The sequence below is a fragment of the Danio rerio genome, chromosome 19 (assembly GCF_049306965.1).
Source record: "Danio rerio strain Tuebingen ecotype United States chromosome 19, GRCz12tu, whole genome shotgun sequence".
NCBI classification, from domain to species: domain Eukaryota; kingdom Metazoa; phylum Chordata; class Actinopteri; order Cypriniformes; family Danionidae; genus Danio; species Danio rerio.
This window is the reverse complement of record NC_133194.1, coordinates 31,135,887-31,163,408: the sequence shown is the minus strand read 5'-3', so window position 1 is coordinate 31,163,408 and position 27,522 is coordinate 31,135,887. Positions and strand designations below refer to the sequence as shown.

Sequence of the window (27,522 nt, the reverse complement as noted above, 5' to 3'; positions counted from 1 at the left end):
ATACTGTTAACCAAGCCAAACATATGTGTATCAATTTGTTGTTAGAATCCTCTGCTATGGCATGTAGCTCTATTTGAATAATCAAAGTATGCCATTCATAGCTATATATTATGCTCTAAATATATATTTTGATAAGTATAAATGTGGAGTGTATTAATAAATACCTACAAGAGAGCCCTTTTCACACTTCCTTTCCTGCCATTGAGCCCTCAGAGAGCACTTGTCAGTGACTTGTGGGTAAACTTAGCCAGTGCTGATAGGGAAGAGGTGGGAAAATGTTCTGTAGGCATTAGGCCTCTCTCTCTCTCTCTCTCTCTCTCTCTCTCTCTCTCTCTCTCTCTCTCTCTCCCCTGATGTGTGTGACCGTGTTGAGTCATGAGCTCTGCTGCAGGGATCAGAAGGGCTGAGGGGGAAAGTCCCAAATCTTTTCCGTCTGCACCTGGACACACTCACATTCCTCAACCCACAGGCCTGAAAGAAGGACCTGTGTGTGTGTCTCTGTGTGTGTGTGGGTTGCTGTGCACAGCAGTTTGGGCATTGAAATGTAAAGTATGCTAATGCTGTTTGAATCCTGTAGATCTTGCCCACATCAAAATGGCATTGGAATGTCATAAACTTACCTTTTTTTTTTGTAGATCTTATTTAGTTTTTTTAAAGGGCATGGAGCAATTTCATATGGGGCTGACTTAAATAGGCCTATTTATACAACCTCTCACCTGTTTTAGCACACAAACACTTGTCACACAATTGTACACTCATTGACATAGCTTTTTAACCCGGGACTTCCCAAATGTCTAGTTATAGTAACTCTAATCTGAACTTTCACTTGAAGTATGAGATAATTGACCTTTTTATAATGCAAGGCAAGGGTGAAAACTATGTGGTGCGACATAAATCATGGATGTTTTCCTGAAAAAAATATTGGCTTAAAGGGATATAGTGCACCAAATACTTTACTTTTTGCTTTTAATTAGCACCCTCATGTTATTTCTAATCTTTGTCCTGTCAATTTTATGCAATAAAGCACACATTTTGTTCTGCTTTTACAAGATGTAAGATAGGCCTTTGGTGTCTCCAGAATGTGTCTGTAAAGTTTCAACTTAAAATACCCATCAAATAATATATTACAGCCTCCAGAATCTGCCCATTTTGGTGTCTGAATACATTGTAGCTGCGGTTTTAAATGCAAATGAGCTGCTTTTCCCCACCCACCGTTCCTACATGTGTGTCTGCTTCTCATCATGCATGACGTCAGATAAACAGCACAGTGACAGAGACAGACACAGATGAAGCTGAAATACAGCTCATTAGTCAAAAATACCAAGTAAGTTTATTTATTTGAGTTTATTCAAGCCTTTCTGAAATGAGTCTTACACAAATGCTTTTTGTACACACACACACACACACACACACACACACACACACACACACACACACACACACACACACACACACACACAGTACACACATTAGCGTTTACTGACATCATGCACCTGTGGTGATAATAGCGGTTGAGAATTATGCCACAGTCACACTAGAGTTTGTGTGTGCGAAATTCTGTAGTACGGCGCTGCGAAAAGCGGTGGGATTAAACAAGATGAATAGACATTAAAAAAGTGAACGATTGCTCCATATTTTAAATTTCTCTCCAGAGAGGTCATGTTTTGTTCCTCGATTGGTCTCACGCAATCATGGGATGTGATTTCGCAGGTCAGAGTTCACCAAGCTTGAACTTTTCAATGCAGCGAACTGCGAAACTTGCTGCACGACCTTGTGTTTCCAGTCTGATGCATTTGTGTGCGTATGAATGGAAGTCTATAGGGAGAAAAGTGCAGTGCGACCACGGCTTTACATGGCAATTTTACTTTGTTTTTATTTTGATTTTACTTATTTTGTCTTTATTACAAACATGCTCAGTTTTAAAATCATTGTAAAATTATAAAAATCACAAAGATTTGGAACAGATTTTTTAATCCCAGTTTATTTGCAAAAAAATGTTCTGTGGAAATATGTATACATATTATTATAGCATGAACATGAAACGTGGCACTTATCAATTCAGTGGGTGGGAAAAACACACTCTCATGTCACATTGCCGTGGGCCTCAAAATCACAGGGATTTTTGTCCTATTTTAACGTCAGGAAATAAAAAAAAATGGGGGCTTGTTGGCTTTATATCACTCTAATATAACAGCGGACACAGTATACAGTTGAAGTCTGAATTATTATTAGCCCTTTTTTTTCCCCCAATTTCTGTGTAACGGAGAGAAGATTTTTTTCAACACATTTCTAAACATAATAGTTTTAATAACTCATCTCTAATAACTGACTTCTTTTATCTTTGCCATGATGACAGTAAATAATATTTTACTAGATATTTTTCAAGACACTTATACAGTTTAAAGTGACATTTAAAGGTTTAACTAGATTATATAGGTTAATTAGGCAAGTTATTGTATAATGATGGTTTGTTTTGTAGACCAGTGGTTCTCAAACTTTTTTCACCAAGTACCACCTTAGAAAAAAATCGTCTCTCCAAGTACCACCTTACGACGCTATTTTTTAACCAGTATTAAAAAATAGCATCATAGGCCTAGTTAAGCAGCTACAGGTGTGCATAGTTTAAAAACTATGCAGATTACTTCCTATTATTAAGAATATGTATTAATGTCAGTCACTTTAAACATTTTAAATAGTCTGAACATTAACTGTGCTTGCAGTTTTAGTTAAAACGTATTTTTAAAAGTTTGTTAAAAAATGGCGCTGTTCTTAAAAAGTAAAAAGAAAACTGCTGTACTTAAATCTCAAGTATTCATAGTAGCCTATTCATCAAAAGCTGGAAATGCTGCTTGGACCTTATAAATATAGGCTATATGTCATATTTCTACACTTTCAGACAAATCTTGAAATAAATGTTAAATGTACATATGACAGGGTTCATACAGGCACAGCCTAATGAAAATCAATTCCAGCACCTATTTTTTTTTTCAAGACTGACATGCTATGTATTGAAGACCTGAAATGTATTCTCAGCAACCCATAAAACATTGCATAGGAATAGATACAAATAAAAACCATTAATAATAATATTTATTAATCATATATTAATAATATAATAAACCTGCACTAAATGCTTGTGAAATCTTTTTTGTACTCAAGTAAAAATACTATTACACTGCTAAAATAACAAAATTTTTAGTAAATAATGCTAATATTAGGTAAAAGTACAAAGTACTCTTTTAAAAAGTACTAGTTGGTTACTTTTGAAAAAAAAAATCAGATTTTCATTATGAAATCACTTTTTTTAAGTGTAAACCTGATTTAATGGTTTGATTGCTTAAATCCCAAAGCTACATGTATAGGAATTTGCACTACAAAAGCAAGTATGGCCGATTTTTTTCTTTCATGACAACTAATCTTTTTCAATAGCACTGGTAAAACTACCAAATAATCTTTAAGGCCATAGAGACACTTTTTGCCCATTTTTAAAAAAAGATATTTTTAAGCTTTGAAAGGTTAAATTAAAGTATATGGTAAAATATTTTTATTTATCCTTTTATTTACATATTTTACACTATGTTTCTTTACAATATGGCAAATTTGTTTCTTAAATAGCTGTCCATCACATGTAGATTTTATTTTACACTTGATCTTAATCTAAAATAGAAACTTAAAAAATACAAGTACACTGTCAGTAAAAAATAAAACAAATGACTTTATTTTACTTGAGGTATTTGAAATATGACAACACTACACTTATCAAAGCAGTGCTTTAAGAGCCTTATTGTAAATGTTGATAAATAAACAATAAGTAACAATGGATTGCTTTGACCTGTAATGCTTTAAGACAGATCAGAATACAGCTAAATGTGTAAATCACACAAATACCTCATCCAGAAACATTTCCAGCATAATTCTTTTGTCGTAAAGAAATAAAAAAGTTCCACCTTTGCTAAAAGTAAGTTTCACTTGACAACACAGCCAAATAAGAAGACCATTAGCATTGTCATCGATCATGCATCAATCTATTTTTAAATACTTGATAACTTTGAATACTTTTGACTAAATAGTCAAGGAGCAAAGATAAATAATGTCTACTTTAATAGTGGAAAGATCGCGATTGTATTCTATCTGAGCACACACGCGATCATGAGAGCACTTGCAGTTCATTTGAAAAAAGCATATTTAAGAGCTCGCATATCTGTTTTAGCGATTTGCGTACATGAATGCGCTCTCGTGTTAAAATAGAGCACTCGCCACATTTGCAGAAATGAGTTATTGCGCAATACCTTCATTCCCGCGCCGCCATTAAGACTGTATAGAGGAGTGACAGGTCAGAGGCGAGTCGACTGGCTGTCGGAGAGCGAAACGTGTTTGTAGATCATCAAAAAGGCAGGAAATATGTCCGCGGTTTAATTACTCAGCTAGACGTCTCTATAGTGAAAACATCCAAGAAGCATTATTCCAACAAAACATTTGTTTTTAAGTTGTTTTTTCTGTCTCTGCAACACAGAAAGCCTTTGTCCCGCCCTTACATTTCACGCAACTAGACAAGGTCGACTGTGATTGGCTACTTTTCATGTCAGTCAAATCACGCTCCAGAATCAATTCTTAAACTTCGGAAACTGATTTTCAGCAGCTTATGACACAATGCACTAAAATAAACACTCTAAGCACAGCGTTGTGGTCGTACGCTTCACAAAAAAGCCAATGCTGATCACATCGATGTTATATTACACATAAAAGGATTTAAAGTGTTAATATTTCTTTCATTATTCAGCGATTCCTCCGCGTACCACTAGGAGGAAGCCCGCGTACCACTAGTGGTACGCGTACCACAGTTTGAGAACCACTGTTGTAGACTATCAAAAAAAAACATCGCTTTAAAGGGCTAATAGTTTTGACCTTAAAAAAAAAAAAAATTAAAACTGCATTTATTCCAGCTAAAATAAAACAAGACTTTCTCTAGAAGATTATCAAAAAAATATTATCAGAAATACTGTGAAAATGTCCTTGCTCTGTTAAACATCATTTGGGAAATATTTAAAAAAGAAAAAAAATCAAAGGCGGTTTAATAATTTTGATTTCAACTGTTCATACTGACAGTTCTGTCCAAACAGCTTACAAAGTTGATTTTCATCATAGGTGCCCTTTAAATATAACGTTTGTAAATTCCTTCTAAAATGTTCTGAGATGAGTGGGCTTGACAAATCACCTAGAGTAGACACACTATTTTTCCTCCATATGCATCAGATTTACTTACAGTACTTATGTACACTCATGTTCATGGGGTACCGTTTTGCAATCCTGAGTGTGCTTTACACTGGTGAGTGGGCTTGAGAAACCACCTGTAGGTAACACACTCTTTCCTCTTCTCTCTATATGCATCAGACACTTTCCTACAAACACTCAAATGCAAATACAGAACAACATTAGTATTAATAATAATGCTGAACTAACTTCTAACTTTATCCCAAGCTTATGCCAAGTCTTTATCACTGCTCTCTTGTGATCTTAAGTTACTTTTATATCCTCATTTGTAATTTGCTTTGAATAAAAAACATCGGATAAATGAGCAAATGTAAATCAATCAGTCCTTCCAGCCATTCAGCCTTCAAGCTTTCATGTATAATAAATGATTCTAGAGTCATAATAGACTTTATTGCCAAAGGTTTTCATTGAATTTTGGTGTTCCAATCCCTTCAATGGCCACAGGTGTATAAAATCCAGCAGCTAGTCATGCAGACTGCTTCTACAAAGAAGAATGGCTTGCTCTCAGGAGCTCAATGAAATCAAGCGTGGTGCTGTGATAGGTTGCCACCTGTGCAATGAGTCCATTTGTGAAATTTCCTCACTACTAAATATTCCATGTCAGTTAATATTTCATGGCCACTGTTAGTGGTATTATAACAAGGTGGTAGCAATTGGGAACATCAGCAACTCAGTCATAACATCGTAGGGCATGTAAAACCACAGAGTGTACTGGGTCAATGGAAAGTCAGCAACTCACCAACTAACTTACAAACGTTGCGTGGCCTTTAGATTAGATGAACATGCAAACTCCACACAGAAATGACAAATGACCCAGCCGGGGCTTGAACCTTGCATAGCTTAAAGTGGCTAATAATTTTGACCCCAAAATGGTTGTTAGTTACAAACTGCTTTTATTCTTGCCGAAATAAAAGAAATAAGCCTTTCTTCAGAAGAAAAAATATTATCAGACAACCTGTAAAATTTTCCTTGCTCTGTTAAACATCATTTAAATATTCAAAAAATAAAAAAAATAAATATATTAGGGTTTAATAATTCTGATTTCAACTGTGTGTGTGTGTGTGTGTCTATCTATCTATCTATCTATCTATCTATCTATCTATCTATCTATCTATCTATCTATCTATCTATCTATCTATCTATCTATCTATCATCTATATATATATATATATATATATATATATATATATATATATATATATATATATATATATATACACTGTTTCATATTATGGTCTGTTGTTTATTTTGTGGTGACACAAATGCATTGTGTACGTCATAATTTATTTGAATGCAATATTACCTGTTGTTACAGGGGATCCAGGGAGAAAAACGGATAACAACATTGTGATCTAGTTGAAATCTTAAAAGTACAAAGTTTACATTTCTCATTTTTATGTTGGACCTGTCTGTGTCATTACTTTTTGAAAAGTGCTTTTTATTTTATTTATATTCATATTTACATTATTAATCTAACATTTGCCCTGAAGTTCTTAATAAAGTGAGAAATATCATTACATATGAATGAGTACATTGATTTATTATATACTTTTATTCATTCAATCAATTTCCTACTGTCTTAGTTCCTTATTTATCAGGGGTTGTCACCGTGGAATGAACCACCAACTATTCTGGCATATGTTTTACACAGCAGATGCCCTTCCAGCCGCAACTCAGTTCAGGGAAACTCTCATTCACACACACACTGATACACTACGGACAATTTAATTTATCCATATCACCTGTACTGCATGTCTTTGGACTGTGAGGGAAACTGCAGCACCCGGAGGAAACCCACACGAACACGGGGAGAACATGCAAACTCCACACAGAAATGCCAAATGACCCAGCCGGGATTGGTGACAGTCCCAACCTCTGAGCCACCATGCTACCGATTGAACACTTTAAATAATAATAATAAAAGTTGTCCTTTATTTGTTATCATGATAAGAGATTTTTGTCATATTGCACAGCTCTAGTTTCCATTCTTTTAATGTAATTATGCTTGCAGTTTCACATCATCTTTTTAAATGTAATTTACACATTTGAAGTGCACCTATTTTTTGTAAGAGTTTTCATTCACCTAACATGGTATCATATCATCTTTATGAACATAAACATTTAGCAAAACCTTTAGCCTGTTCAAAAAACACAGATCTTTCTCTCCATCTTCCCTTCTGATCGATTGTCTTAGTGTTTAAAAGCCAAGAGCTCGAAAGGAATGTGGCCCTGATGTCCTAAAATAACAGTTAGACAGAGTTTGCAGGCCAGAATCTTGTTGTTTCCGGAATGATCTTTGACCTTCTCTCTTTTGTCCACTCCACAGGTTCTTGTGTGGGAGCTGAGGTCTTTTCCCAGACACAACAGAAGCCAGAGCCTGTGGTTGATTTCATGACTTCCTCCTCATTGTTTGCCTGTCTGCGTGACTGGAAACCGGCAGTGACAGACCGATGACTCCGGCCTCTCTTTAACCAGGCTTGTGGAGAAACTGGACCTGGCTCCCTCTGAAGTAGTGAGTAATCAAGGCCGACGGCCGAGTGCCATGCTTTTCCCACACTTGTGAGGCAGCGTAACCTGTCATGCTGACCTTGTTGCTTAACTATGCTTTCAGCTTGATGTCCAAATTATCTCGGCACAATGCTGCCAAGTCATTTTGCTGGTTTGCACACAACTCTGCACCTAGTGGTCACTGTGAGTAGCAGTTAACTCTCCCCTCTATTTATCTTCCATTTGGTTACATTTCAATATAATTATTTGTTCAGCAGGTGCCTTTATCCAAACCGTTTTACAAATACTTCAAAACCAGAAGAGCAGTATGTACATTATGAGCAGAAAAAAAAAATAAAAAATTCAGGGGAGAGGGTACTGGTGCAGGGGGTTGTTGGATGGTGTCCTGTTTACACACACACACACACAATGATAACAAAATAGGTCTAAATACATTTTTCATATGAGAAAAAAACACCAACCAGGGCTTGACCTTAACTTTTTTTGATCACCAGCCGCTGTGGCTAGTAGTTTTCCACCATTACTAGCCACTCGCCTTTTTTCACTAGCTACAATTTTGTTGTTGGGAAAATATATTTTATTTGCAAAAACTTGACTTTGGCATGGGTTGTGGCATGCTAAAATTACTTCATTTAGATTTTGTGTTTTTTCCACTTGCCTCCTCGTTCATTTAACTGTTTTTTGTTTATGAGCTTACTCAATGAGCATGAGCAAATAGGTTATGCTTTCATAAAAAAGTGTCGGATTGCAAATTAGTTTTCCTTTACAGGACTTTTCAGGGCTCAACACAATAAGGATTTACCTTTTTTTCTCTGGCCACACCAAACTAATTATTTCCTTGCCTCAAATTTTAAAAAAATTGTCAAAACAAGCAAAATACTGCTGTATACATACACTTTTTATTCAACAAAACAGCTGACATTTAAAAATATACATATTCTCATGCATCTAGAACTATGCACAGTGGTTTGTTCTGGCTCCAGACCTCAGATCACCGGTCAACTATGCCTACAACAACATATTAAAGCAATATTATTGTAAAGGGTGATTATTAAACTATATTAACAAAACTAACAGCAAGCTAAAGAAAGTGGGTAAAAACATTCTGTGCGCGATAATGAAAGGATGATGCCATGCACATGGTTAATGTTAGTCCAATTAATAATCTGTTCAAACAACGGGTAAAGCAAAAACTACAACAACTGCTGCTGCTGCTTACAAAGAATCTCAAGACCTTGAAGAACTGTGGATGCACGAGCATCACACTAGTTTCAATTCCAGGCACGGTTGCTTCGAGTGAGGAAACGGCACAGGAGTTTTTAAACACTTGCGCGCATCAAATCATCTGTGCACGTGTGACACTAAAGCTCGTCAGTGAGCGAGGAAAGCTTGATCACAGTGCGCCTGATCCTCTCATTCGTTGTTCACTTGCTTTTTTTTGTTCGCGCGGAAAGCTGTTTTTGTCAGACGTGCTGCTTCTCGATTCTAAGATCACATTTGTACACATATAGACAAACGGTCATAAACTAACAGACAGTCTAATCTAGTGATGACGAGCCAGCACTGGTAATTTAAAAGTGAGGTTTCGGCCATAGTGGCTTGTGGGAGTGGCTGTCTAACCCACCACAGTAACTGTCTAACCCACCTCCGATATCCACCCGCATTTGGCGGGTTGGCGGGTGTTAATGTAAAGCCCTGCCACCAACCATAAACAATCTTAAGAAAATCATGAAATTAAAAGGGACAATAAATTAATTGACATTGTAAGTCTTTGACTACCAGCAACTGTTTGATTGACTAAATATAAATTTACCTTTTTATGTACAACACTTTGTTTACCTTATGTAGCACAACTAAATTAGCTTTTTATATATAAACTGAAGTAATATCAGGTAGAATATCTTAAAATAAGATTAAAGAGCCCCTATTTTGCATAAAAAAATGTCATATTTTGGTTTTGGTCACCAACAGCTAGCTGATATGGGTGCAAGGTCAAAAAAACACTTTCATTAGCTCCTTTCACACATACAGACCTTTCTGGAAAATTACCGGCAATTTTCCGGAAAGCTTGTATGTGTGAACAGGTCCTTTTTGAAAATACCGGTAAATTCGTTCTGGCTATTTTCCAGAAAGAGAAGTTGTAACATTACCGGTAATTTGCCGGAATGCTGCGCTGTGTGAACGCAGAAGGAAGATTTCCGGAATAAGCGCGTGCACGTCTAGAACGGGCTGACGTGAGACACCTGCTTTAGCCAATCAGAACAGTCAGACGCATTCACGTGCGCGCGGTTTATGAGAATAAAAGCCTTTGAATATTTTTTCCAGACACCTTTAGCTGCAAGATGTTAGTCAGATAATGTTTCTATGTTCCTTCTTAATGCTGTGTAAATAATTATCGATAAAATGTTTATGATAATCCGTTGTTTGTTTACCTTCATGCTTTGCGTGTGCCCGTGAGCACCCATAGCGCTAGCACACACATATCATGAACATCTCGACATGCGAAAGTGTTTCCCTATGTTTTCATTAGAGTTGTACTCAATACTGATCCATCCGAAGAGTTTGTAATGTAGTCAAATGTTTACAAACACAAGCGCAGCCTATTAGGGGTCATTTCTGGTTAATGATGTCAGAATTTACCGGCATTTTGCGATGGATGTGTGAATGCTCTTTTCCGGAAAAATTCCATAACGTCCTCGCCTGTGTGAACAGCGTTTTTTTGAACATTCCGGTAAAGTAGTTCCGGAAATTTTCCGGATATTTGCCGGTATCACTGTGTGAAAGGGGCTATAGTCTTATAATATGCATTTATTTTTACCTAATTATCCCAGCAACTCCCATATGAATCGTTCAGCGATTAATTTGTTCCCAAACCCCTCCTTAGCGCTAATCTGCGATGATTGGACCGATAACCCAGTCTATTGAGATTTGTCGACTGGGTTCAGCACGAGACAGAAAGAAATGCCCACTACAGCTTCAGTAGCTACAGAGCCCACTGCAGGAATGCAATAAAGCAATGCAGTTAAACACCAGCATATACTCTACTCTTAAACATAAAAATACATAATCTCTCAATATAAAAAATAAAAATAAAAATAAACAAGGGGCTTATAATTCAGGAGGGCTAATATACTGTATATAGAGCTGCGAATCATGTGATTAATTATTTTATTCATTTGATAAATACTTTGACCAACACAGATTAATAATTTTACTAAAACACTGCAGAAAATGAAAAAAAAAAACAGCCAAAACAGTTATTTAAAAAAATATATGTCCTTCAATTTTTCATGACTCTGACCATTTCAGTTGACCAGAAATTTTTTTATAATCTATATTGTCATTTATCATTAATAGTCCACATGATGATATAAATATTGACAAAATAGCCAATACAGATATCTCTTTTTTTATTACAATGTCCTTTAATTTTTCATAACTCTGGCCATTTTAATAGACCAGACATTTTGATATAATCTACATTGTCATTTATCATTGATAGTCAACATGGTAATATTTTTAAACTTACTGTTATTGCTGCACCTCTTACAAAGCTGAAAGCCAGTGGTGGTTTTGTTAACAGCGCCAGTTTATGTGTGTTATAAGACTGAGGTTGAATAGCAGGAATATGCTGTTGTATTGAGGTCAGAGATGGGCATGTGCTCTCTTCAGCTGCATATTTAAAGCACCATAGTGAGCTCTAACTTCAGAAAACAGGACTCGTAAATTGACAAGAGACGTTGCAAGAGTGCTGATAGCTTAGCCAGATGCTAACCTCCCCCCTGTGCGGATGCATATATGGATGTCTATGTCTTTATGCTGTTTGTTGCTGTTTCCTGGGTTGAAGATGAGGTCAGATGTCATTCATTGCATTAACCCTTTTGGCTTTGCCAGTTTCTGTAGTAATGTAAACACATAATACAAACTGAAGTGCATGCGTGTAACCAGAGGCACCATAGATAAACACATTTGCCTGTCAGTTACACTCGTTTTGTTTTATATGGGCTTCAGGCTGGACTGTTGTTATTGATTATTTATGTAGGGCAAATAATGGATATTTTCCTTGAGATGGCAAGATAAACATATTTGAGGAATGGAATTTCGGAAAATAGAGTATAATATCTTTCTATCTATCTATCTATCTATCTATCTATCTATCTATCTATCTGTCTGTCTGTCTGTCTGTCTGTCTGTCTGTCTGTCTGTCTGTCTGTCTGTCTGTCTGTCTGTGTCTGTCTGTCTGTCTGTCTGTCTGTCTGTCTGTCTGTCTGTCTGTCTGTCTGTCGGTCTGTCTGTCTGTCTGTCTGTCTGTCTGTCTGTCTCTCCGTCCGTCCGTCCGTACATTGTATTACTATATAATATTATATTGCTTGAAAAAAATAATAATACAACTCATAAACCTTGTATTATGATAGTTGTGTAGCTATTAGTCACACTGAATCTGTGAAAACAGCTAAATCTTCTGTTTATTCAACAATTATTATGGAATTTTTCTGCTGTTTTGGAGTCATGGAGAAACATCCTCAGGCGATTTAATTGAACTTTATCTTACAGCCCTACATTATTGTCTGAATTGATGGGATTGTGAATGGTGAAATGTTGCTGAAAACAGACTGTAAGTCATTGGGCCCTGTTATACACCTGGTGCGATAAGGCGCAAGACATGTTTGGTGTGATGTGTTGCTATTTTCAGACAACACAACTCTAATTTTCCCATTTTGCGCTACAATGTTTAAATAGCAAATCCATATGCACCGCTTTGTGAACTTATGGGTGTTCAGGTCTAGAAAGGAGCTGTGGAACTAAAATAGACTGCGCTATTGACCAGCTCAAAACAGGTCTAAAGTCCAGCGCAGAGCTTGCTAGTTGTGCACCCTTAATGCATACACACTGTTTAATACACACAGGATGTACAGCAATACGCAAATATCTTTACAAATGAAAAGGAATTCATGAAATAAAATATTACAACAATTATTATTTTCTACATAAATTGTCAGTTCATTCATGACAATTTGCTTTTGTATAATGTTGTTATTATTAGTATTATTTATTATATGCTTATTTTTTATTTGTTTTATTAAGAGATTTGTTTAGATTTGTCCTCCTGTCGGGTTTTAGAGACGTCTGCATCACCATTTGGGGCATAAGAATAGGAGGCGTGTTTGTATATAACTTGACCATGCTTTATTGTTTTTCATTTATTTGTTTGTAGAAAATTATAACTGAATTTATAAATAGTTTTGAAAAAATCTCTGCGCTTAACATGAAAACCAAATTAAACATATTAGCTATGGATATCTCAGTGGAGTGCGTACAATACCGTTTCCTTATCCACAAAGGTGAAGAAATAGAGAGAAAGTAAAAAGGCAGAATGGAGGAGACTCGTTCTTTATCTTCGGGCTGCAGATGGGCTGTTTAACTGTTTTTTTTTTTTTGCTCGTTAAGTATTAAGTTTTTCCTCTTACAGAGTCCACCATGTAAATAGCTAATGTGCCATGGCACAATGACACTGACTCTTAAAGGGAATAGGAGATGAGCTTCTGATTGGTTTAATGCACAATATGCTTAAAACACAATATCGGCTTATTAGATGAATAAGCACAACCCTGTTAGACCATGCGCCCAAACTTTATTTTTCCATCCTTAAAATTAGAAAAGTGGATTTGAAGATGCCCTTAATACCTTTACGCCATGCACTTTAGACTGTGTAAAGTAGAGCCCATTATGTAATACCTTTGATGCACCTATCATGCACTTGATTGATTATTGGTTTATTGTTTAGCATGATAATGAAATGGCCTCCAAAGAGTCCAGATCTGAATAGTAAGAAATCACTCTGACAGAAAATACAATCTATGACAGCGCTAAATCTAAAGAACAACTCTGTAAAGTACTTAAAGAGTCCTAATGTTACATTACACATTATTATTATTATAAATTTTCATACAGTCTCCCAAAATCGGTTGTACTTGGATGCATCGTTCAAAGAAAGGTCACGTTAAATACCAACATCTGCTTAAAGAAGTAATTTTGCTACTGATGCAAAAAAATAAAATAAAAAAAATAAATAAATAAAATAAAATAAAAATAATAAAATAATTTATTTGTTATTCAAAAAAAGATTACCTAAATGATTTGTAATTTCTGTTTTAATAAAGAGACAACAAATTCAATCTTGATATATACAGTACTGGTTTCAGAACCTTCTAAAAATTTGCACCACATGAACTTTTTTGACTTAACTTGTTATTTATTTTATTTTTGGAATGAATAAAATTCCATTTTATTTTACTTCTTTTAAAGTTTAAGTCTAGCTTACTAAATTGCTTGCTGTTTCTTTTTAAAACTGTAATTTAGGTGCAGTTTATAATTTTCAATCAATCCATCCATACATGCATACATTTATTTGTTTATTTTAATAATAAACATATAATAAAAAACAAAAACAACAACAATAATGATGATGATATAATGATGAATAATAATGATGATGATGATGATAACAAACATTTAATTAAATAATTTGATCACCACAAAATGCTAATTCACTGATTATTTCGTGATCTTCTTGGAGCACAAAAGGAGCTTTAATCAGTTCAGAAAGGTTTTTATATATATATTTTTATCTGTTGACTTAAAATACATACTCAGATTTTATTTTGTCTCATATTCAGATATAAAGAACGGACAGAATTTTCACTTTTTGGTAAGCTAACTCTGTAAGTAACACGTTGTATTTTTTATACACAGCCAAACAGTAAACATTTGCTTCAAGCGAGTGTTTTGCTTGTCCTCTGAGCTCTTCTGGACTTTATATTTGACTGATTTGTGGTCTCTCAGCTGCTCGGGGTCCACTGACCTACTTGCTCACAATGACAGGGCTGTTTCTTCCTGCGGTAACAGATCGCGAGCGGGGGGCATATCCTGCAGGCCTGGAGAAAGCCTGATGTGTGGGACTCCCAGCGTTTCTCTTTTGTTGAGGGGCCGCTCAGTTACCCTGTGTTGGCTCTTTCCACTTTGACCTTCCCCACAGGAAGACCCAATGACAGACTCTGAAAAGCAGCCGCTCTCTAGAGACACATGAGTGTGTTACAGCTTCATCCAGGCAGTGCTGGATACAATACTAAAGCTAGACTAGTAATTTAATAGTGTTTTTAAGTATTAAGGTGGTCATTAAGTAATTATTTAATTTTTCTTTGTGTGTGTGTGTGTGGGTAGCAAATCTATCTTAAAGAAAAAAATTCTGCCACTCATTTATTTGACATTTATTCATTTACCCACCCTTCATTAGCTTAGGTTGAGTTTGTTTCTTCTGTTGAGCACAAGAGAAGATACTTTGACAAGTGTTAGAAACTGGTAGCCATTGTATTGCATTGTTGTTTATATCTGTATTTATTTATTTACTTTGATTATTTAGTTTGTAATTGAATATTTAGTTGAATACTTACTGATAGCAGTTGTCAAAATGGAAAACAGGTCCCAAGGTTTGAAAATATTATACAATTTTGTATTATTATTATTAAAAATGTGAGTAGAAATAGATATACACACATGTGGCTTTTAAGAATTTATATTTATGAAAGAAACAAACAAATAAACACAAAAAAATTATATATATAAAAAACACAAAAAACAAAGACGAAACACACAAACATATTCAAAAAACTAAACACACAAATTAATAAATAAATAATATGTATCAAAATAAACATGTCTAAAAATATTTTTTGTATATTTGTTTGTTTTTTTGTTTGTTTATTTATTTATTCATTGACTGTGTTGTTTATATTTGTGCTTGTGTTTTGTCTTTGTTTTTTGTATGTTTTGGGTTTGTTTGTTTGTATTTATTTATTTATTTATTTATTTATTTATTTATTTATTTGTTCATTGGTTATGTTTGTGTGTGTGTGTGTGTGTGTGTGTGTGTGTGTGTGTGTGTGTGTGTGTGTGTGTGTGTGTGTGTGTGTGTGTGTGAGTATGTGTTATTTGTCATTGTTTTTTTGTTTTGTTTTTTGTATTTGTTAGTTTGTCTATTTATTTATTTATTCATTGACTGTGCTTTATTTTGATTTGTGTGTGTGTGTTTTGTCTTTGTTTTTTGTGTTGTTTGTTTGTCTATTTATTTATTTATTTATTTATTTATTTATTGACTGTGCTTTGTTTTTTATTTGTGTGTGTGTGTGTGTGTGTTTTGTCTATGTTTTTTGTGTTTTGTTTGTTTGTCTATTTATTTATTTATTTATATATTTATTTATTTATTTATTAATTGATTTATGTATTGTTTGTGTGTGTCTTGTCTTTGTCTTTGTTTTTTGTATTTGTTTGTTTGTCTATTTAATTATTTATTCATTGACTGTGCTATATATGCTTTTATTTCTGTGTTTGTTTTCTCTTTGTTTTTTTGTTTTTGTATTTTTTGTATTTGTTCTTTCTTTCTTTCTTTCTTTCTTTCTTTCTTTCTTTCTTTCTTTCTTTCTTTCTTTCTTTCTTTTCTTTTGTTCATTGACTGTTATTAGGGTTTATTTGTTTGTTTATTTAATAATTCAATTCAATTCAGCTTTATTTGTATAGCGGTTTTACAATGTAGATTGTGTCAAAGCAGCTTCACATAAATGGTCATAGTAACTGGAACAGTGTGGTTCAGGTTTTAGTGTTTAAGTTCAGTTCAGTTCAGTTTAGCTCAGTTCAGTGTGATTTAATCATTACTGAGAGTTCAAACACTAAAGAGCAAATTCATCGATGCGTAGCTCTACCAATCCTGAACCATGCGAGGCAGTGGCGACAGCGGAGAGGGAAAAAAAACTTCACCTGATGGGAGTGAAGAAAAAAAACCTTGAGAGAACCAGACTCAGTTGGGCACGACCATTTTAATTTCTCCGCTGGCCAAAAATCTTGTGCAGAGCTTCAGTCACTGTGGTGGAGGCTGGAAGAGGGCCTCAGCGAAGACTCGTCTGTCCCTGGAGCGTCGCTGGAATAAATACAAATTCTTGAAAGCCACATGTATGTATATCTATTTTTACTCACATTTTTAATAATAATAATACAAAATTGTATAATATTTTGGGACCTTGTTTTCCATTTTGAAAACTGTTATCAGTAAGTATAGTATTCAACACAAACTAAATAATCAATAATACATACATAAATACATACATAAACAACAATGGAAGCCAATGGTTACCAGTTTCCAACACTCATGAATGTATCTTGTCTTCTGCTTAACAGAAGAAACAAACTCAACCTGGTTTGGAGCTAATGAAGGGTGGGAAAATTATGACAAAAAGAAACTATTTAGCAGAGTTTTATTTTATTTTATTTTATTTTATTTTATTTATTCATTGACTGCGTGTTTTGTTTTAATGTGTGTGTGTGTTTTGTCTGTTTTTTGAGTTTTGTTTTGTTTTTGCTTTTTGGGATTTAAAAAATGTCAGTAACAAATAAAATACTCGAGGCTTCTGAGATTCTGAAATTCTGCAATTTTTTTCATTAATTTATTCTTTCTATTGTTCTTTCAATAATTTATTATAAAAGTTATTAGCAAAGATTGTTTATTTATATATTATATATCTGTTTGAAAACATAATTAAAAATAAATATTAATGCAGCTTTAGTGAATCTTTGGTTTTGCTTATTGCTCCCCCTATATAAAAAATGTGCTTCATAATAACACTGGACACTTTAAAATTATATTCAAAATGAAATATTTTTTATATATTAATATTAATATTAATATTTTGTCTAATTGCTACAGAAAAAAAAATTAAATAAATAAAAACAATTCTGATATCAGGCTCTACAGGTTTAATGATTTAGTAGAATAACAAGTTGCATGTTTCCCAGTGCACACGTAACAATATTTTGGCTTTTAATATGTCTCTTGTTCCCGGTCTGCTGTTTAGAACTAGTAAGATCTGTTTCACACATGAGTCACTCTGAGTCAATTGTTTACAATGATTTGCTCAAACATTTTAGCAAAACACGGTGAATCAGTTTACGATTCTGTCTGAATCATTTTGACAGCTCACTCTGACAACAACTCTTCTGGAGCAGTTTCTCATTCAGAAAAGCAATAACAGAATTCATATAATAGAGAACTAAGACATTTTGACATGTTGTAGTATGTTTTGCTTTAGTATAAGTCGGCAAACAGTGAATAATACTTTTTAAAATAATGATTTATTAATAACATTTTCAAAGAAGAAATGCCAGCTGAATTGAGCACTCATTGCAGTCTCTCATGTCTAAAAGGCTTTCTTAAAGACAGCATTTATAATGTTGTACTCTGAAGATCTTCATGCACAGCAGAAATCGTCAGCTCTCATCTCTCTTCCTCAAGCCAGTATTGTGAATTAATAACATAAGAAGCGTGCGATCAATAATACATGTCACTATGACTTTTGCCCGCAGACTAGACAGAAGACTATGAATTATGGATTGTTTTTTTTTATGGCTAGGGAGGTTTTTATTTTCTTGTTTTGCTTGAGATCTCCCTCTTATCAGATCTCACAGAGGAGCTTTTTAATTAAAAAATGATGAAAGAAGTGAGAGCACGTACTGCAATATGAGAATTGTATTGATAATCTTACAAGTCGTGAATAGTCTAAATAAACATGAAAAGATCTACTGGAGCTGGAGAACTTCACACAAGAAGTGTGTTTGATTTTAAAGTCATCCTATTATGCCCCATTTGCAAGATATAGTATAATATAATATAGCTGTTTAACAGAAGGTATCTGAGAATGAGCTGCATATCTTTCCCTCCATCTGGCTATGATTTAGCTCGTTGTCTTCACTACCTACCCAAAAACATTTATTCTTAAAAATTATAATAAAAATATGTAATTAAAGTACATGTTAATGTTTTTAAACTAACTTTAGTTGGTTATACAGTTTATTGCAGAACATCTCCACATGCATTAACACGATTATGGGAACTTTAAAGGGCCATGAAACCCCCTTGTTTCAGCAGGGTGTTTTCACACCTCTACTTTGGAAAAAGTCTGAAAAGTGGGCGTGTCCAGCTCTGTTTAGGGGGGAGTGTCGGAGGAAGAAAAGAGGCTTGGTGTGGGAGTGTCTATTTGGGCGCGCTGAATTTCAGAGTCAAAACACACAACCACAGCGGACAATGTGACTGTGTTTATATGGACATCTGTTGTCGAATTATTTGCCAAATTATTAAATGGTGGACTTTAACTGCAGTTTGGCTCTTTCATTCAGGGAATTCATTCATGTCCCTCCCGACAAACGAGATATTGGATTCGAGGATCTGCTCTAAGCGTGTATTTTTCATGCAATGTTTGATACCGCACGGCGAATGAGAGGAAAAAAAAACTCAGCATTTCCCGGAAACTTAGATGCACACGGCAGGTAGCGTCAGAAAGCCGCGTGTGTTATTCCGGTCACAAAATCCAACACGAGGTTATAGTTTGGTTGTAACTGTTAGTGCTAACTTGTTTACACTCGGTGCAATAGTTTGTTTGATACGAATAAAATACGAACTGTATAAACAAAGAGCACTGGTCGCTCACTTACCAAATCTGTAGAGACAGGACAATCACCAGCAACTAGAGCCGCGTCTTTATTTAGAGGAGACTACAAGCGAATCCGGATCTCAGCATTTGCAGATGAGAACAGCTCTCAGGTAAACAATAATCCTCCTTAGACACGTAAGTTATTGTTGTCGCGCGTCGCGTACACTGTTAATCCACGCGTGAGTCTGAGCTCTCACAGAGAGAAAATGAAAACAAAACTTAACGGCAGCAAACTATAAAAGCAACACTCCATGCTTGTTTTGCCAATACAACGTGGCGTCTCTGCCGTCTACACTCTGACAGCAATGAATATTAATGAAGTTGCACAATAGAGCGCGCTGATTGGTTTGAACCAAGCCTTACTCATGCATTAATGCATCACACTGTAAGACGTAATAAGACTCACTCTGGCACAGTCTGCACTCTGGAATACAACGCTATTATGTCATGGCCGTGACGCAGCTTTCGTTTCAAACCGGAAGTACGAATTTGCATGAAATAACGCAAAAACAACCAATTTACACTTTTTAGTGAAATATATGTGTCCTAATAGTGTTTTTAGCAGTGTGGGACACATATATGACTGTCAACAGCTCAAAAAATGTGTTTTGGTGTTTTGTGACCCTTTAAAGTTAAACTTCCAATCTTTTCCTGGACTAACTCATAATCCATCCATCCGTCGATCCATCCACCTAATCATCCATCCATCCACCCATCTATTTGTTTATTTGTCTGTCCAACTGTACATGCATTCATCCATGTCTCTTTCCTCCTGTACATCCACCCATCTCTTTCTATCGGCCACTCACAAGGACTACATGTACCGCAATGCCTTGCACCTCACACTTGATTCACATGCACCCATGAATCAGGTCCGTCCATCCAGCAATACATCCATTTGTCCATCCATCTGTCCATACATTCATTTATTTGAACATCCATTTGTCCGTACATCCATTTCTCCATCTATCCATCAGTCCATTTGTCTGTACATTCATCTATCTATATAAGCATTTGTTCATCTGTCCATTCATTCATCCATCCATCCATCCATCCATCCATCCATCCATTTGTTTATTAATTTATTTGTCCATTCATCTGTCTGTCTGTACATTCATTTACCCATTCACTCACAGTTTTAGCAACTATCTGGTATCATAATTTCTCATCCATTCTTCTATCCATCTGTCTGTACATCCATTTGTCAATCCATCCATTCGGCAGTAAATCCATTTGTCCATCCAATGCTACATCCATCTATCTGTCCATCCATCAGGCAGTTGATCCACTTTTCCATCCATCTGTCCATACATCCATTTGGGTCGTATGTCCATTTGTTCGTACATCCATTTCTCCATCCATCTTTCTGTCCATTCATCTGTACATGTGTCTGTACGTCCATCCATCCATCCATGCGTCTATCCATCCATCCATCCATCCATCCATCCATCCATCCATCCATCCATCCATCCATCCATCCACACGTCTGTACATTCATCCATCCATCCATCCATTTGTTCGTACATCCATTTCTCCATCCATCTGTCTGTCCATTCATCTGTACATGTGTCTGTACGTCCATCCATCCATCCATGCGTCTGTACATCCATCCATCCATCCATCCATCCATCCATCCATCCTTCCATCCATCCATCCATCATCCATCCGTCTGTCTATACATCTATTCATCTGTGCAATCCTTCGATCCATCCGTCTCCATCATCTATTTATTCATCCATCCGCAGTTTTAGCAAATATTTGGTATCATAATTTCCCGTCCGTTCTTCCGTCCTCCCATCCCCCCGGCAGTAATCCATTTGTACATCCATTGGTACATGCAACTGTCCATCCGTCCATCCAGCAGTCCATCCATTTATCCCTCCATCCATCCGTCTGTCTGTCTGTCAGTACATCCATTTATCTATCCACCCACAGTTTTACCAACTATTTGGTATCATAATTTTCTGTCCGTTCTTCCATCCATTTATCTGTACATCCATTTGCCCATACATCCATCCATCAGTAAATCCATTTGTCCATCCATTGGTACAATTATCGGTCCGTCCATTCATCCGGCAATACATCCACTTGTTCATCCATCTGTCCATACATCCATTTCTCCACCCATCTGTCTATCCATACATCAATCATTCGTCCGTCCGTCCATCTGTCTGTCTGTCTATACATCATTCATCTGTCCATCCATTTATCCATTCATCCATCTATCTGTCTGTACATCCATTTATCCATCCATCCACAGTTTTAGCAACTATTTGGTATCATAATTTCTCATCCATTCTTCCGTCTATCCATTCATTCGACAGTAAACATCCATTTGTCTGTCCGTCCATCTTGTCCAAACATTCATTTGTCTGTACATCCATTTTACCATCCATCCGTCTGTCCATTCTTCTGTACATCTATTCATCAGTACATCCATCTGTCTGTCCATTGATCTGGCAGTAAATCCATTTGTCCATCCATCGGTTCATCCATCTATTCATTCGTCCATCCAGCAGTACATCCACTTGTCCATACATCCATTTGTTTGTACAACCATCCATCCATCCATCCCTCTGCGCGTTTGTCCATTTATCCATCCATCCGTCCGTCCGTCCGTCCATCTGCCGTCAGTCCGTCAGTACATCCATTTATGCATCCATCCACAATTTTTGCAACTATTTGGTTTAATAATTTCCCCTCGGTTCTTTCGTCCATTCGTCTGTACATCCATTTGTCCATCCAATTGTCCCTCTGTCTGTACATCCCTTCATCCTACTGTTGACAGTTTTAGCAACTTTTGCTTTCATAATTTTAACTGCTTTTCATGCAAAATTATTGTATTCTCTGTGAAACAATCTTTGCTTATTTAACTTTTTGAAATGCATATAAGCGAATATAAATATAAATTTTTATAAATTTGATAAAAAACCTCGCTAGTGAAAAAAAAACAACAACATTATGTGCAAGACCATCATATAGCTTCAGTAGACTCTGAGTCATATCAGATGCTTTCATGACATTTTTGTGGTGTTTTTTTTTTTTCCTTTTCGTATTTAATCAATATTCAGTCCCCATTCATTATATTTGCACAGACCAAAGAGTTTTTCATGAAAGAGAAAATCATACATGCGGGTGACTAAGCAATACTTCACGTCTTTTTTTGGTGAACTATCGCTTTAAGCTAGCATGTTCATGTTCTTTCATCAGTCTGCACTTAAGTTTAGGCTTCCATCTGCTCATCAGAACCTTAAACATCAAAGGCTGGCATGTTTTAAAGACTATTTAGGAGAATTTGAAAGCCCTGCAAACAATAATGATCAAAGTTTTCCATGTCTGTCTCGGTTGTCCGGCATGTTTAGTCAAAGTGCCATTCCTTCATTTAAAATGCTAAAGATTAAAAATGTGCTTGTTAGCGACTGCGCTTTTCATTGACACACCAGTCACCCACATGTTCATAACAACCCGACCGCTTTGATTGAGGAACTTGAGGCATTTTCTTTCATGTTTTGCTGTGTGTGTGTGTAGTGTAGTGCATATGAGTGTGTATATTCAGCCACTCTGGATTCCTGAAGTTTTTTTCCCCCACTTAAGTATTTTCCTCTCCAGCACTTCTCCTGCCGTGATGAGACTGACACAATGCCTCCAAACCGGTTTCCCATCACTCTCTTCACGCTGATTTACGCTGGGAGATTTTTTTGCTGAGTAAATTCTGTGCCATATCCAAATCCCCCTCGTCCCCTCCTCCCAACACCCCCTCCCTCAGATGGATTTATAGCGAATTTAAGACTTTATCTTCTCGGGGTTTGTAATTTCTTTGAGCAGACACTTAACCAATGCAAAGCTTTGCTGACTAAGATAGTTGGGAGTTAGTGAGAGTGATCTCAACCACAGCCCCTCAGAAGCATCAGCAGTGACCAGATTTCTCAAAGTGGAGTACAGGACAAAACCCTAAACAGACAATTATATTGAATTAACATTGAAATATGTGTTTTTTTAAAAGACTTGTTAGGTTGTGGTGTATGAAATGCTGTTTGTGGGTGCAAGCCTCTACTTATTTAAATTGAGAGAACTCTATATTAAAAGTCATTTATCACCATGTTTAGTCATATATGGTATATTGAAGCAAATATATTGACAAAATCATGCTGTGCTGCATCCCAGCTGCACATTGTAAAATTATGATTCAACACACACTTTAAATGATTAAATCATGTAAAAAGTGATTAGCTACTTTACTTAAAGTGACTAAACCAATAGCCTTAATAGTTACAAGTTGATTGTACTTAAAATAAGTGAGTAAATCAGTTCCAAAAACTTGGAAATGTTAAGTTGACATAATGCTTATGTGCATAGTTCATTTACTTTATTTTATTTTAGGCTATGGTATTACACACTTTATTAAAGTCAACTAATCACTTTAAATGCCTGGTTTATGCACTAAAACCATCACTTTTTACAATGCACATCTTTTTTTTTTTTTTTTCCTATTTATTTTTAGATTATTTTGAAATTGAAGTTTAATCAGTTTTATTATTTTCTGCGTTTTCTATCTCCATAATCCCTAATTGTATGTAAATGCAGGAAATAGGATTTAAACTTTTTCCTTCTTAATCCAAAGTTACACTGCTGCAGGCACAAATATTTTAATGTCTGACAAAAGTGGAATTGATGTTAATGAATATAAACATTTCAGTCATGATTTTAAATGGTTTAACAGCACATTGTGTGTGTATTTTACACCTTTTGCTGTTCTCCTTTTGTGTCTGATAGTGTGTGGATATAGAAACTGACACGTGAAGACTGAACAATCAGACTTAAACGAATGCTGTTCTCTCAACATTAATAATGACTGAACAAAACTTATAATATGTATAATAGTGCATGTTTTCTGCAATATGCTTCTCTCTATGTTTATTTTTTTCTGCTAATTATTTTTTAGTCTTGAATGGCTTTTCTAAGGTAAAAAAGTTACATGAAAAGTGTCTGACAAATGGTTTTATGATTATTAATTTTTTGCAGCTCCACAGACAAAATGTGAAATGCGCTGCAGTTATATTGTTTCAAAATACTTGAGAATATTCGTTCCTGATTTAATCCATATAAATACTGTAAATCACTAAATTTGTCTTCCTTGCTTTCTGTCAGATGGCAAGTTAACCATAACAAATTTAAATAATATTTTTATCCTAAAATATTATTCATATATTATAACATAACTTTTACAAAGTAATTTAATGATTAACCGTAAAAAAAAAAAAAAAAAAAAACTTTGACAGTTCAAAAACTTGTAAGTTAACGATTTCTGGATGATGATGATGATGATGATGATGATTATTATTATTATTACTATTATTATTATTATTATTATTATTATTATTATTATTATTAATATTATTATTATTATTATTAATATTATTATTATTATTATGTGTGTTATTATACATTATTATTATTTTATTTTATTATTAATATATATATATTGTTATTATACATGTTGTTGTTATTATTATTATTATTATTATTATTATTACATGTGTTATTATGATGATTATTATTATTATCATCATTATTATTATTAGTAGTTGTCAGGGTTCTGCCACTTTGGTCTTGTAAATTCTTGTTTTGGTGGCAGAGCTCTGACACTACTCAATGTCTGGTCCTGTTTCTGTCTCTGTGTGCGCGCGCGCCGTCGTGGGTGTACGCAGAGTGTGCGCGCTGCCACATGATGTGGCCGCGCACGCTCTGCGTCCCTCAGACGCGCGCGCTCTTGTACTAGTGTTTGTGTTTGTTCTGTCAGCAGCGCGCTGCTTTATTCTCGGCGCCTCCGTCTAGTTGGTTTCAGTTTTGGTTGGCGCTGAGATGAAGCATGCGCGTTGCTTATGTGTGAGCGCACGGTAAGGGGTTTATCTATCGTGTGCTCGTGTCTTGCGTCTTTTGTCAAAGCACGTGGCTCGGTGTTTACATTGTGGTCACGTGCTTTTGTCGTGTGCTTCAGTGTTGTGTTATGTGAGCGCATGGCTTGTATTGTCTCTCTGTGTCATGCGCTCTCCCGTCTATTGTCTAGTCCCACCCTCCTTGTCAACCCATTATTAGTTAATTGTGTTCACCTGTGTGTCAATTTACTTTTTGCTTTATAATCCCCCTCATGTTTTCAGTCCTTTGCCAGTTCGTCGTCGATTGTTTCCTGTCTTGTGTCCAGCCCTGTCTTGTCCTGCCAGTCCTGCCAGTCTAGTCAAGTTTGTTTGTTCATTTATTTGTTTTATTAGAGTTTTCCCCCTCGGGGTTGTTTGTTTTGCCTTTTTGTTTTTATTTTATTCTTAATAAACATCCATTATTTGCTGCACCTGAGTCCTCGCTCCTTTTTCCCCTCACCGAACGTGACAGTACGAACTGGCCACCAGAGGACTCAGCAGAAAAATGGGTATCTTCCTTTTCCCATCTCCCACTTCTCGTCCCTCTGCATGCCAGCAGAAGGAGCGTTTAGGCAGACTCCTTTCACTCCATCAAGGGGTATCTACAGTCAAGGAGTTTGCCTACCAGTTTGTCTACGCAGCAGAGGGGCTTGAGTTTACCACCACAGCACTGAAGGAGGCTTTCAATGCTGGACTCAACAGCCCCCTTCAGGCCTGGGAGATGGGGATGCTGGGGATACTGTCATTCTGGCAGTTTGTGAGCTATTTGTACCACAGCCAGGGAGATGGTGGCCTGCCTCCCCTTGGCCCACCGCCCATCCCGCTCACAGACTGCCAAATCCCCAGTCCTCAGATGACCCACCAACGGAGACGGAGGAGGAAGAACGGGCCCTCCTCACCTGTCACCCACCTAGAGGTGACTAAACCCACTGCAGCCCATCCAGCAACCACCCTGGCGGCAGCATCATCCCTCGAGGTGCCCGAAACAGACACTGCAACTCTTTCAGAGGTAGTGGAGTGCCCACTAGTGTCTGAAAAGGTGGCCAGCTTCCCGCCACCAAAAATAAGGAAGCGTAGGAGGAGAAAGGGCTCCTCCACCATACCACCAGCCCCAGAGCGCCCTCCAGTGTCGGCTCCAGCCCCAGAGCGTCCTCCAGTGTCGGCTCCAGCCCCAGAGCGCCCTCCAGTGTCGGCTCCAGCCCCAGAGCGCCCTCCAGTGTCGGCTCTAGCCCCAGAGCGCCCTCCAGTGTCGGCTCCAGCCCCAGAGCGCCCTCCAGTGTCGGCTCCAGCCCCAGAGCGCCCTCCAGTGTCGGCTCCAGCCCCAGAGCGCCCTCCAGTGTCGGCTCCAGCTCCAGAGCGCCCTCCAGTGTCGGCTCCAGCCCCAGAGCGCCCTCCAGTGTCGGCTCCAGCCCCAGAGCGCCCTCCAGTGTCGGCTCCAGCCCCAGAGCGCCCTCCAGTGTCGGCTCCAGCCCCAGAGCGCCCTCCAGTGTCGGCTCCAGCCCCAGAGCGCCCTCCAGTGTCGGCTCCAGCCCCAGAGCGCCCTCCAGTGTCGGCTCCAGCCCCAGAGCGCCCTCCAGTGTCGGCTCCAGCCCCAGAGCGCCCCTCAGTGCCGGTCCCAGTCCGGCTCCTTGCCCTGCCGGCACCACCCAGACGTCTTGCCCTGCCGGCCCCAGCCCGGCTCCTTGCCCTGCCGGCACCACCCAGACGTCTTGCCCAGCCGGCCACAACCCGGCTCCTTGCCCTGCCGGCACCAGCCCAGCTCCTTGCCCTGCCGGCGCCAGCCCAGCTCCTTGCCCTGCCGGCGCCACCCAGACGTCTAGCCCTGCCGGCATCAGCCCAGCTCCTTGCCCTGCCGGCGCCAACCAGACGTCTAGCCCTGCCGGCATCAGCCCAGCTCCTTGCCCTGCCGGCGCCACCCAGACGTCTTGCCCAGCCGACCCCAGCCCGGCCCCTTGCCCTGCCGGCACCACCCAGACGTCTTGCCCTGCCGGCCCCAGCCCGGCTCCTTGCCCTGCCGGCACAACCCAGACGTCTTGCCCTGCCGGCCCCAGCCCGGCTCCTTGCCCTGCCGGCGCCAACCAGACGTCTAGCCCTGCCGGCACCAGCCCAGCTCCCTGCCCTGCCGGCTCCCTTCTGGTCTCCAGCCCTGCCGGCTTCAGCCCAGCCGCTTCTAGCCCAGCCGGCTCCCCACAGGCCTCCAGCCCAGCCGGCTCCCCACCGACCTCCTGCCTTGTCTCCCCTGATAGACTCTCCCTGGGTCGTCCCTCCTGCTCCTCCCTGGTGTTCCCTCCCTG

At 37.6% G+C, this 27,522-nt stretch overlaps 1 long non-coding RNA gene and 1 other non-coding gene across 2 annotated transcripts in view; both read left to right on the top strand.

Moving 5' to 3' along the window:
* linc.sox4a (linc RNA sox4a) overlaps positions 1 to 27,522 on the top strand; it is a 102,434-nt gene that overhangs the window by 38,882 nt on the left and 36,030 nt on the right. Inside the window, exons 2-3 of the long non-coding RNA XR_659033.5 lie at positions 7,598 to 7,783; positions 7,883 to 7,962. This is a non-coding gene — a long non-coding RNA (linc RNA sox4a). The remainder of the gene's footprint in view (positions 1 to 7,597; positions 7,784 to 7,882; positions 7,963 to 27,522) is intronic.
* Positions 16,844 to 16,966, top strand: mir7145 (microRNA mir-7145). The gene has a single exon (NR_105066.1). It is a non-coding gene; the product is annotated as a microRNA mir-7145 (primary transcript).